Genomic DNA, 11,372 nt, shown 5'->3' on the forward strand with positions numbered 1-11,372 from the left:
ACGTCTCCTTGTAGTAGAACCTGAAACACCCCTTAGCCTATTTTGTTTTCACATGGGTAATTGACCCCAAATGTAATTATTAACCTTGTTTTTGAAATCTATACGAAGTTTCCTTCGATTTGGTATATAGAACCTTGCGTTTGGACTAACGAAGGTGAACGAGAGAGGTCTTTGAGCAATGTAGAGAGGAGCTGATGGAGAGCACACAATAGGTGAGAGGAGTTTATTATAATTTTATGGCTTTGATACCATAATTGGGGTTAGGGAATCCAATTATAGGAATGCATGTTTGTCCCTGTGTATGGTGGTTTTCAAGAAAGATAATGTTTTCAGCTAATGGGATGCGATACGTCTGTTATTGATAAATGACATTATTATTTTTATTAGACTTGTATTGTCTAAAGACCTAGGAAGTGTGAATCCCAGGCATGAACTATATATGTATATATGTGTGGAATGTGATTTACTGATGATAATGTTATTGGTGATATTAATTGATATGGGATGACGTTGATGTTTATGATAATGTTGATAGAGAATGATGTTGTTATTGAAGATGATAGTGATAATAATTGATACGAGACAATGTTGGCGTTTATGATAATATTGATATGAGGTGTTGTGATGATGTTGTTGTTGATAATGTCATTAAGATGAGATGAAGTTGATGTTGAGAATGACATTTAGATGAGATGATGTTTGTTGATAATGACATTCAGATGAGATGTTGATGTTTAAAATGTCATTGTGATGATGTATGTTGTGTATGTACGTGGGGGTGCAATGACCATGATGGATATCCATGGTGGGGGAAATATAGTGGTTAGAGAGTTTTAAGCATCTCTGGAAGGGGATGACTTAGAATCTTTAATCATCCATGGTCTGTGCATTGATGGTGCACATGTTTCATACTTTATATTGCATGAAAATAGTATAAACTTTGTCAGTAAATACTTGTAGTTTCTCATGAGGGGGAATATTTGTACTTGCGGGCATGTCACTCGGTTTGGAACTCCCTTAAGACTTAGGTCGATCACCATAGGGGGGAGGGAGTTTCCTGTGCACGACCTCGACACTTGTTGCCTAGTTTTCCTAAGTGAGAATGTCTCATGGACACGCTTAGGCTATTTCTTGATGAATGGTACCACATTGCATTTGAGAGTTGAGGTCAGGTGCATGCATCATACTGAGCATGATTGATTGGAATTGTGGAAGGCTGATGACTACTTGTTGAGTGTATGTTAGACTAATGGATGTTTGTCTATGATTATGGTATTTGTTAATGTTTTCTTACTAATTATGGTCATTTGATTTTTGTGTTGGTTTCTTTTACAATAAACTCTCCCTTGTAATTTTTGTAATGTGTGGTTGGTATCTATGATGATCGCGAACCTTCGTTCATGGGAGCAGAGGAACAACAATAGAGTATGTGAAATAAGATTCTTTTGTTGAGCCGCCAAGCTGACGTGATAATGTTGGGATTATTTTAGGAGAGAGTTGTGTTTTGTTAATTAACTCCTCCATAGTTGATTCTATAATTCTTTTTGAATCGAGGATGTAAATCATAGATTTAATTATATGCATAAACTAGTTTACTTTTTGTTATGTGAATGATGTGTACTGAGTTAATATATATATATATATATATATATATATATATATATATATATATATATATATTTATTCATGTAAGTAATTGTGCGTTGTTTGGTGAATGTATATTGTGCAAAACATTTACTCTCATTTTTCATAAGCGAATTAATGGAATTTTAATTTAAAAATTGAAATTTACGCGGTTTAGAGTAGTGATATCGTAGCGACAAGGCAGATCATTATAGTTGGATTTTAAAGAGAGGTTGAGGCATTTTGATTGGCTGAGGTGGTTGGTGGGAGAAAATGTAGTAATAATGATGGTTGATGAGGTGAAGACAAAAAAGGAGAAACAGATTACAACACACAAAAAAAACGCAAGTAAATGATTACAATTACATTGTAATCGATTAAATTGGCCTTTGTTTTCACCCAAAAACCAAAAGCTGATATAAGTAATCGATTAAAACACAATGTAATCGATTAGATTTGACAGAAAAACTCCCCCTGAGGCCTTTGTAATCGATTAAGACGTAGAGTAATCAATTAAAATAGAACACAATGCCAAAAGAAGTCATAAACCATAGCAAGTAATCAATTAAAATGAGATGGTAATCGTTTACAACAGAAAAATTTAAACCATAAAACCGCAAAAACATATAGGTAATCGATAAAAATAGAAACTTTTTAAAATTGATCAACACATAAAAACACTGTGTAATCGATTAAAACGGTAAGAAACATGAAATCAGGGTAAAACATTTATTTTCAGAAGAAAAAAATTGCAAACACATCTCAACATACATAGACATTCAAGATAGAAATTGACAGACATAGAGAGCATATATAAAGCTACATATACTATAGCATAACATCTGATGTAGCTCCATGTGGAGCTTGTAGGCCTTGGATCATCTTCATCAATGGATTCCTTTGCTTCTTGAGGTCTAATTGCAGTGGAATGGAGAAGGAGAAAGATGAATGGAGATGCCACTTTAAGTAGAAGATGAGTCTAGAAGAAGCTCACCACCATAGGAAGTCATGGATAAGAGCTTGAATGTAGAAGAATATGAATGAAGGGAGAGGAAGAGAAGAGCACGAAATTTAGTGCCTCTAAAGAAGTCTGAACTTTGAAGTTTAATTCTCAAATGATCAAAGTTGAAAAAGTGCACACACATGACCTCTATTTATAGCCTAAGTGTCACACAAAATTGGAGGGAAATTTGAATTTCTTTTCAAATTTCACTTGAATTTGTGGAGCCAAAATTTCACTAATTATGATTAGTGAATTTTAGTTATGGTTAAGCCCACTAATCCAAGATCAAGTCCAAGATTCTCCACTAAGTGTGCTTAGGTGTCATGAGGCATGTAAAGCATGAAGGACATGAACAAAGTGTGACTATATGATGTGGGAATGAGGTGTAGCAAGCAAATGCTCACCTCCCCCTCTAAAATTTAATTGGATTGAGCTTTTCCCAATTCAATTAAATTTATTTCTCAACACACACATCAAATATTCACTTAATGTATGTGAAATTACAAAACTACCCCTAATACAAAAACTAGTCTAGGTGCCCTAAAATACAAGGGCTGAAAAATCCTACATTTCTAGGGTACCCTACCTACATTATGGAGCCCTAAATACAAGACCCTAAAATAATGAAATCCTAATCTAATATGTACAAAGATATGTGGGCTCATACTTAGCCCATGGGCCCAAAATCTACCCTAAGGCTCATGAGAACCTTAGGGCCTTCTGTTGCATCTCTGGCCTAATCTTCTTGGAGTCTTCTATCCAATGCCCTTGGGGGGTAGGATTGCATCAACATCATTCAATACTAGATCCATCTAAGATACCTATTTCATTCCTAATAAAGAAGAACCTATTTCATTGTCAACAAACTCAATGCAGAAACTCAATGCACCAATCACCTTTTGATACACGATCTCTAAGAAAATGATGCCTAATCTCTATATGTTTAGTTCTAGAGTGCATGATCGGATTCTTAGACAAATTACTAGCACTTGTGTTGTCTCATTTCAAAGGAATGTGATAAAAGGTTACTTCAAAGTCTTCAAGTTGTTGTTTCATCCAGAGACTTTGAGCACAACAACTTCTAGCTATAATATATTTTGCTTCTGTATGGAGTAGTGTTACTGATCGAGGCCGTACCCGAATCAAATAAACATGAAAATGCAGTAACTAGGAAGTGATCCTAGGTCGTTTCCCAACGAGCAGTGACAAGCCAAATGTTCATAATATACTTGCAGTAACAGTCACGATGGGGGGGGGTTGGTTGTTTGGTAATTAAAGAGCAGAACAAATAAAATGGAATACGAAACTACTAATATTAAAAACGGGTTGTTTCCTCTGATTCAGAAGCCACTCTCTTATCCTGGGTTATGGAGAATTCGTCCTTAACAGTCAACCACTTAATCCAACCCTATTTCAATTTACTAAGCGAAAATCAACTTAGGGTTTTCAATACGCGATTAGGCACCACATACACCAGTTAGCCCTTCGTCCATTAAGCATGAACGCAAGTTAGGCTCAGAGGCAATTAATCGAACACGAAGTGTGCACTGATTAATATTCACGAAATTGGGATAACTGGTGAAGGGAAAACTGCCAGGAAACCACATTACAAACGAAACCTCAAAGAGAGTTGGGCTTCGTCCTCAAAAGGAAACAACACCAGAAAATCTAGCCTTCCATGGATTCAAACAGAAAACGCAAATGAAGCATGAAGCAGAAACGTAAATGAACAGAAACGTAAATGAAAGTAGAAGAAGAAGCAAGAATGAACTCGTAATTAGAAGCAGAAAACGGAAATTTGCATTAAGAACGAAAACTGTAACAAGGGAACAGAAAAACGTGAAAACCTAAAACCAAAGCTCTGAATAATGAAAATAGCATAGCAGAATAGAATGCCTTGCACGAATCCCAAGGCAGCTATTTAAAAAGAGTCACTCAAAGTCACTGGGCCCTATTACAATACTCTGGCCCAAAACGAAATAAACACTAAACAACATAAAATAAAATTGCAAAATTTCCTAATTAGAAATTAACTAAGGTAAGCACTGCTTTATTTGCCCTCTTCAAGTCCACAACCAAAATCCGGATTAAGCCCAATGTTTCATTAATTCCTGAAATTAGATTAAAAACATCAAATTAGCCCAAATAATAAAACTGCCTAATTAATTGACAATTAAGACCAATCAATAATTAAAATGGTGCAAAAAGGGTTTAGAAAATAGAAGAAAATGATGGCACATCAAAACCCCCCATACTTAGCCTTTTGCACTCCTGGGCAAAATGAAACAAAGAACAAAATCCAAGGATATCAAAGGGAGACAAACAAAAACATTCACATATTTCTCAATGAACATCAAGGAATGAAAGGAATGGGTAACATCTAACATAAGGAGATCCAAAAAGTCAAGACATTCATGAAAATCATCCAAGCAACCCAATCATGGCAAAATAGTTAATCAGCTCAAGAATGAAAAGTGATAAAGCCTCACAAGATATACACTCTATCTCTCAAGTGTCTAGGCTACTATTTACCCTCAAAGCACCCATGAAAGCAAACACTACATAAACTTGGCAAGATTCTAAAATTGACAATCAACCCCTAAACACAAGCACATGAGGATCAAAAGGTCTTTTAAGGTTGTAATGGAGCCAAGGACAAGGTATGGAGAAATATGGAATAAGTGGCTAAATCCCAAAGGAATAGAGGAGCAAAGGGGAATAAGTGCATATTAAGAAAAAAAATAAGAAAATAAAAAGAAGTAAAGATAAAAATTAAACATGAAGAGTAGAACCAAGAGTTTCATCATTCTTGTGCCATTTAAGATCTTATTCACTCGACTTTATTGCTTTTCTTTTTCTTTTTTCGAATTTTTCTTTTTTTTTTTCTTTTTTTTTTTTTTTACTCTAGCCTTTGAGAAACAACATTTCATTCAGCATGTCCAACATTTAACCAATATACAATGTACATCAAGTATGGCCCAAAATACATCATGAAGCATAGCCAACAAAACAAGTTGTCCAATGAAACAAAAACCCCCCACACTTATTCCCAAAACAATTCCAAAGCTCCAAAATTCCTTAAGGATATGGTAATATCATGGTTTTTCACTTAAGGCTTGTAGTGAGCTTCAAAACAAAGAAAGGGAAACAAGGCTCAAAAGGGCTAGCAAAGGAATTAATTCAAGGTAAGTCCATTTGGCTAGAAGCTTATAAGAACAAAATTGCCTTAATCATTTCCAAATATGCATGTGAATTAGGACGCATCAACAAGAATCAAGCCAAGGCTATTGTGCAAGCAATCAATGGGGCAAAACACACCAAATGATTATAATGATGGATGGCTCAAATTCTCACAAAGGTAAAATCATCACTTTCAAATTGAGCTTTCAAAACTATCATGACATGTAGAGAAGAATCAAGGATTTCAAGTCACAAAATGTCAAGAACTTTTATTTTCAAAACAATTACCCATTTCTTGAACATATCCTATAATTCAAAGAAAAACATGCAAAGTCGTACGTGCACACGAAATTGACCCAAAATATTAAACTGAAAATCCGACGAAACTAACAACATTAACAAATTAACACAACTAACAAATTAACAAAACCAACAAAACTAGCAAAACCAAAGAACACTCCCCCCCCCCCCCCAATACTTAAACAACACATTGTCCTCAATGTAGCACAATTAACAGATTAAAAACAATTAAATCATCAAAGAGAATCGGACAAGTGTAATAAAAGCAAAGAAGGAGATAGGAAAAGAAAAACTCCCTAAGTCATGGTGGAGGAAGAGTAGGGTGGAGTAAGGAAGTCTCTTCCACCACTACGTCCACTAAAGAAGGGTTCGTGAGGAATGGCTTAAGTCGATGTCCGTTGACCTTGAAACTCTTGTTTGTGGAGTCGCTTTTGATCTCAACTGTACCATAAGGAAAAACATTAGTAACAACAAAAGGACCAATCCACTTAGACCTCAACTTACCACTCATGAGTCCAAGCCTAGAATTATACAATAACACTTTTTGCCCAACCACGAAGTCTTTTTTAACTATCATGCTATCATGGAACTTCTTGGTCTTTTCTTTGTAGAACTTGGCATTCTCGTAGGCTTCTAGGCGGATTTCATCTAACTCACTCAGTTGCAACTTCCTTTCCTCGCCAGCTTGATCCATAGAGAAGTTGCAAGTCTTCACTGCCCAGTATGCTTTGTGCTCAATTTCCACTGGAAGATGACATGCCTTTCCAAAGACAACCCGATAAGGAGAAATTCCTATGGGTGCTTTGTAGGCAGTCCGATGTGCCCAGAGAGCATCATCAAGCCTGGTACTCCAATCTTTCCTGCTTGGCTGCACAATCTTCTCTAGAATTCTCTTGATTTCCCTGTTAGAAATTTCTGCCTGTCCATTAGTCTGGGGGTGGTATGGTATGGATACCCTGTGTACCACCCCGTACTTTTTAAGCAGGGCATGCATTGTCCTGTTGCAAAAATGGGTTCCTTGATCACTAACAATTGCTTTAGGTACTCCAAACCTGCAAAACAGATTAGACCTGACAAAGTCTGCGACAACTTTAGCATCATTAGTTCTAGTGGGCTTGGCTTCCACCCATTTTGAAACATAATCAACTACAAGGAGAATATAAACATAACCAAAAGAGACAGGAAAAGGACCCATGAAATCTATACCCCAGACATCAAACACCTCAAAGAATAGCATAGGTTGCTGAGGCATTTGTTGTCGCCATGTAAGTGTATTTCCTGCTCTCTGACACTGCTCACAAGTGCTGCAGATCTTCCACGCATCTTTAAAGATGGTGGGCCAATAAAAACCACAATCAAGCACTTTGCGAGCTGTCCTTTGAACACCCAGATGACCTCCCGGTGCGGAAGAATGACAGAACTGTAGGACTGAGTCAGTCTCATGATCTGGAATGCACCGTCTAATGACCTGATCACTGCACAATTTCCACAAGTAGGGGTCATCCCAAATAAAATGCTTAGCATCACTTTTAATCTTATCTTTTTGGGCCTTAGATGCTAAGGGAGGAAAAACAGAGGCAACTAAATAATTGACAATGTTAGCAAACCAGGGAGTAGAAAGAGAGTCAGAAATACTATACAATATATACAAATGATCATCTGGGAAATCATCCCGAATAGGTGAATATGCATTAGAGACACGTTCGATCCGACTCAAATGATCAGCAACTAGATTTTGTGCTCCGCTCCTATCACGGATCTCCAAGTCAAACTCTTGGAGCCAGAGCATCCATCGGATCAACCTAGGCTTAGAATCAGCCTTCTTCAACAAGTACTTTAGAGCTACATGATCAGTATAAACAATAATGCGAGTACCAAGCAAATAAGATCGAAATTTTTCAAGAGCAAAAACTATGGCTAGAAGCTCTTTCTCAGTAGTAGTATAATTTGCTTGGGCAGCATCTAAAGTCCTAGAAGCATAATATATCACCCTGGGCAATTTATCAATTTTCTGAGCAAGGACAACCCCCAATGCATAATTTGATGCATCACACATAAGCTCAAAAGGGGCTGTCCAATCGGGTGCCTGGATGATGGGGGTGGTAGTCAACGCTCTTTTGAGGCAATCAAAAGCCTCTTTGCATCTGTCATTAAAGTCAAACTCCACCTCCTTTTGCAACAAGTTGGACAGTGGAAGGGCTACTTTGCTAAAATCCCTTATAAAGCGCCTGTAGAATCCTGCATGACCAAGAAAAGATCGCACCTCTCGCACACAAGAGGGGTAAGGCAATTGTGAAATAACATAAATTTTTGCAGGATCTACTTCAATACCCTTATTGGAAATAATGTGGCCTAAAACTATACCTTGCTCAACCATAAAATGACATTTTTCAAAATTTAGAACAAGGTTAGTTTCAATGCATCTATTCAAAACTTTTTCCAAACTATTCAAACAACCATCAAAAGAGGATCCATATACAGTGAAATCATCCATAAACACCTCTATGCAATTTTCTAAAAAATCACTGAAAATACTAATCATGCACCGCTGGAAGGTACCAGGGGCATTGCACAGGCCGAAAGACATCCTCCTATAAGCAAAAGTGCCGAAGGGGCAGGTGAATGTGGTCTTTTCCTGATCCTCAGGAGCAATAGTAATTTGCATATAACCATAAAAACCATCAAGGAAACAGTAATGGGATTTACCTGCCAGGCGTTCAAGCATCTGGTCAATGAATGGCAGGGGAAAATGGTCCTTTTTGGTAACCTGGTTCAGCCTCCTATAGTCAATGCAGACTCTCCAACTGTTCTGCACCCGAGTAGGAATCAGCTCCTCCTTCTCATTTCTGATCACTGTGAGGCCAGTCTTTTTCGGGACTACCTGGACGGGACTCACCCATTGGCTGTCGGAGATAGGATAAATGATTCCAGCTTGCAAAAGCTTGGTTATCTCCTTCTTCACTACATCAAGAATCACCGGGTTGAGTCTTCTCTGTGGCTGTCTTACTGGTTTAGCTCCATCCTCTAAATTTATTCGATGCATACATGTGGATGGGCTAATACCAGGAATGTCCGCCAGGGTCCAGCCTATAGCCTTCTTATGCTTCTTGAGAACTGACAACAACTTCTCCTCTTGCTCATCAGCAAGGGAGGCAGATATAATCACTGGAAAACTCTTGCTATCATCCAAGTAAGCGTATTTTAAATTTGATGGCAGAGGCTTCAATTCTGGTGTGGTCGGCTGGACAGTGGTAGAAGGAGATGGTTTCTCAGCGTTTACCTCATAAAGAAAGTCAGAGGTATGTGTACTTCCTGAAACATGGTTAGTCCTATCTGACTCTATAAAATCAATCTCAAGAGGTAAAACACCACCACCAGGCATGCAATCAATATCACTCTCAGATTCACTCTCAGCATCAAATTCAGACATATGATCAAGTACAATTTCAGACTCATTGCATGAAGAGTAAGAGGCATGCAGATTAGAATAAAGATCAGTCATGTATTCATCAACAACATGGTCAATTATTTCAGCACGAAATACAGAAAGATCTTCAGATAGGTATTTCATAGCATCCAGAATATTAAAATGAACAGTTATATCACCAAACTCCATGGACAGTGTGCCTGCATAAACATCTATCTTAGTTCTAGCAGTTTTCATAAAGGGTCTGCCTAGAATGATGGGAACTGATCCTTGAGAAAATCCATCTTCCATATTCAAGATATAAAAATCAACAGGGAAAATCAGTTCACCAACTCTAACTAAGACATCTTCTATGAAACCAACAGGATAGGCAACACTTCTATTAGCTAAATGAATTACCACATCAGTTGACTGCAAGGGACCTAGAGATAGAGAATTAAAAATCGACAGAGGCATAACACTAACAGAGGCTCCTAAATCTAGCATGACATTGTCAAACTTACTATTCCCTATAATACAAGGTATGCTGCATGTACCTGGATCTTTGCATTTTTCAGGAATTTGAGGAACAGATTTACCAATCAATGCGGAGACATTTCTGCCCATGCTAATTCGTTCACTTCCTTTAAGCTTCCGCTTATTAGTGCACAACTCCTTCAAGAATTTGGCATATCTTGGAATTTGCTTTATTGCATCCAACAGAGGTATGTTTACCTCTACTTTTCTAAACGTTTCCAAGATCTCTTTCTCTGCCTCTTCCATTTTTTTGATGGAAACTGCTCTTGGAGGGAATGGAAGAGGGGGAATGTGCTGCTTCTGCAAATCAGAATTACCTGTGGAAGAAGATTCACCTGCACAGAAATTGTTAGGTAGATTTTTGTCATCACCTTTTTCTGGAATAGAGTGAAGTTTGGCAGGTTCATTTGCAGATGAGGAAGGTGCTACGGGTTGAGGTCCTTGACACTGCTTTCCCGACCTCAATGAAATGGCACTGACATTTTTGGGATTTTGGACAGCTTGAGAAGGCAGCTTGTCAGAATTCTGGGACTGTTGTTGATTCAATTGGGTAGCTAATTTTCCCATTTGATTGGTTAAGCTCTGAATGGAGGCTCTGGTCTCTTGTTGAAACTGCATGTTCTGCATAGTCATTTGCCTCACAAGTTCTTCGAGGGAAGGTTGTGGAGGGGCCTCAACTGTTGGTTGTTTCTGGGGTTGTTGCTGTTGTTGGATTGGTGGAGGAATGTATGGTCTGCTTGGGCCAGCAGCATTTTGGAAGGAAGGAGCAGGCTGCTGTTGTTGTTGCTGAGGGCTGGACCATCTGAGGTTAGGGTGATTCCTCCATCCAGGGTTGTATCTGTTGCTGGAAAGGTCATAATTGCTCTACTGTGGTTGATTTTGCTGCTGAGGTTGAGGAGGTCTATTGTAAATATTTGCAGCATAAGCTTCAGGCTGCTCAATTGCTCCAGGTTGCTGCATGGAAGGGCAAAGGTCTGTATGGTGGTCAGCAGAGGAGCACAAACCACAAACCCTTGCGACAGGTACAGATTTCTGATTCAAGGCCAGCTGGGTTACCAAGTTGACCAACGCATCCAGTTTGCCTTCAAGCTTCTTAGTTTCAGATGATGCAGATGGGTTTGTAGCTACCTCATGTACTCCTCTAATGACTATGGCATCATTTCTGGCGCTAAACTGCTGGGAGTTGGAGGCCATCTTCTCAATTAAATTTATGGCTTCAGCAGGAGTCATGTCTCCAAGGGCTCCACCACTGGCAGCATCTATCATACTTCTCTCCATATTACTGAGTCCTTCATAAAAATATTGGAGAAGAAGCTGTTCTGA

This window comes from Glycine max, chromosome 1 (assembly GCF_000004515.6).
Source record: "Glycine max cultivar Williams 82 chromosome 1, Glycine_max_v4.0, whole genome shotgun sequence".
NCBI classification, from domain to species: domain Eukaryota; kingdom Viridiplantae; phylum Streptophyta; class Magnoliopsida; order Fabales; family Fabaceae; genus Glycine; species Glycine max.